The sequence below is a fragment of the Triticum dicoccoides genome, chromosome 2B (assembly GCF_002162155.2).
Source record: "Triticum dicoccoides isolate Atlit2015 ecotype Zavitan chromosome 2B, WEW_v2.0, whole genome shotgun sequence".
NCBI classification, from domain to species: Eukaryota; Viridiplantae; Streptophyta; class Magnoliopsida; order Poales; family Poaceae; genus Triticum; species Triticum dicoccoides.
Genome location: NC_041383.1, coordinates 43,257,144 through 43,259,706, shown reverse-complemented (window position 1 = coordinate 43,259,706; position 2,563 = coordinate 43,257,144). Strand labels below are relative to the sequence as shown.

Sequence of the window (2,563 nt, the reverse complement as noted above, 5' to 3'; positions counted from 1 at the left end):
TTATGCTAGTTCTCTTCTGGATTTATGGTGAAGAATTGGTAGCCAACATGTATGGATGTTCGGGCAAATATGTAACATGGATAATAATGTGTCTTGGTGTGTTTGAATAATAGTTCTCTCTCCTACTTTGTGATAAAATACAACGGACAATTTTGTAGCTTGCAGAATGAAAGCTTTCTCTTTGCATCTAAGATTACTTAAATTATCTATATCCAATTTGTAGTTGTCAAACTGACTACAGGCATAAGGATTAAAAATAGTTACCTCTCCTTTTGACAGAAACAAAATTGATCCCATTGTCATCATCACAAATGAACAGGTACATACACATATCTGTACAAAATATTTCAATAATTGACTCAAATCTGTAGAAGCAAATAAGAGAAATGATCTCAGGAAGATATAGTCAGAACCCAGAGAGATAGTCAGACATTAGCTCTACAAACTAAGCTTAGAAGCAAGTATGAACTAACACCGATATTGGCCTAATTTGTACAGAATAAAATAGATAAATTATAACACAGTTGAGATAAATTATACATGTCTCAAACATAGCAGAACAAATATATGTGCCAAAAAAATACTCATATATTATATCAACTTAGCAGGCAAGTCGCGTGATTGATAGGCCTGATATTGAATCATCAGATAGTAAATGTCTACTGATTTAAACTTTAACAAGCAACAAACAATGCCCAAAAAGTTTAGATAAAACACAAGGGTTTCGATGTCGGCATGATTGAAGTTAAGCCACCAATCCACGCACGCCACGCTACTCTTGAAATGCATTAGCTACAAGCACAACCATAGTTATTTAGACTCACTTTTCTAAAGCATTTGTTGGAATTACCTCTACCATAGACTGAAATATACCTGAATCAGATGACCATTGTTGTCCATTTCAAGGACAACTGTATCAGCCTCATCAAGCGTTGCTCCATACAATCCGCTCCTCTTGGTCACACATTTATCCTATCGTTGGTGGGAATCTAGTGACAAAGGAAAAATGGTATATCTTAGAATGAACCTGTCGTGAGTACATCGATACCAAGATTACAACACTTGACCATGAGAACTCACCTCAGGATCATAAGTTGAAGAGCCGGTGAGTGGTACTACTTTCCCTTGATTTTCATGAAAAACAATAAATGTGTCGAATACCCCCTTTGGGTCCATTGTGTGGAAAGCTCTGACTGAATCATTGCCATCAAGAGAGTAAATACAATTCTCACATACAATGGATGGTTTCCGTGAAGGAATGTTCAAGTTTCTGTTGAAGTCAAAACATATATGGTAATCTTACTATGAGGACATCATGATGCAAGTAAACGCCTAAGATAGTGGAATCCTAATATTGTTTACTTGGGGGATTATTCACCGGTGTCATCTTCTCCGAGCACAACGGCTCGAAGGACAGTCTCCAGCATTCTACTGGAGTGATATCTCAATGCAAATTCCTTCTCGGAAAGAATCCAATATGTGCACTAACAATATAACCCCTTAGAAATGCTCGAACCTCGGAGGCAAAACAAAATAAATGTCCACGAATTAAGTCCACCTGCTGATATTTATCGATAGTGAACATGTTGGTCTCTTTGATTTGTACTCCACCCACTCTAGTCCAGGATCCTCCTTATCAGCAAATATTATTCCAGACAAAGCCTGCTTGATATGCAACCTGCAAGACACAATTGCAGCTACATCATTCAGGGATCAGGATCGAAGGATACAATCCAAAGCCTCCCTAGAAAAACTCCCTAAGATAAATAACCAAGGTAGGACTAATAAAAACAAATCAAGAGTAACACCATCTAAACAACTACTGACTGCCCCTTCCCCTCTCCTTCTGAAGCTCCAATCCAACACAAACAAATCCAGCCCTTGGGAATCTCAGTATGATTCACAGAACACCCATGGCAGGTACACATTGTCCACTACATTTCCATCCAAGCCAAAGCACCATCCTCAACTCAGGTAGAAAATTTCAAAAAACACAAGGCCGTGCACAACCCATCTCATCCTCTCTGCCTGACAGGCCTCAATCAAACATCTAAGAACTGCAACTATGACATGCATAATCTCTAGAGCTAAGCAGCCATGTAATTAATCCTCAACCCAAAGAACTAAAGCAAGAACCAACCCAGACCAATAGATAAATACTTTTGACTAATCCATCGAGTAATCCTCAAGACAAACACCTAAAACAGGAGTAACCCAAACTAATAGACATGCCAATGAAGTAGTTTTGAATGACAGAATCCAACAGCAGCAACATACAAAGGATACAATAGAGGCGGCAGCATCAGTAGCAGCATCCTAAAAAGCTACAGATAATCAAATCTACAGCAGCAAGAGCGCACAAATGTCAACCTACAGCGGCAGTAGCAACACATCTCTCGCTATGGATGGATGAATAGTAACATCAAGCAGTGTAGGGAGCAATTTGTAGGCAGTAGCAGCAACACACCTTGCTTCTCTGGGACGCCACGGACAGAGGAGCAGCAGCCAGCCTAAAAAGCTTGGGGACGCCATGACCTCATCCAGCACTGGGCTTGGGGGGGGG

The 2,563-nt window shown here is 39.8% G+C and overlaps 1 pseudogene; it reads right to left on the bottom strand.

The window, feature by feature from the left end:
- Positions 1 to 359: 359 nt before the first annotated feature.
- LOC119360384 lies at positions 360 to 2,532 on the bottom strand (annotated as a pseudogene).
- Between the last annotated feature and the right edge of the window lie 31 nt (positions 2,533 to 2,563).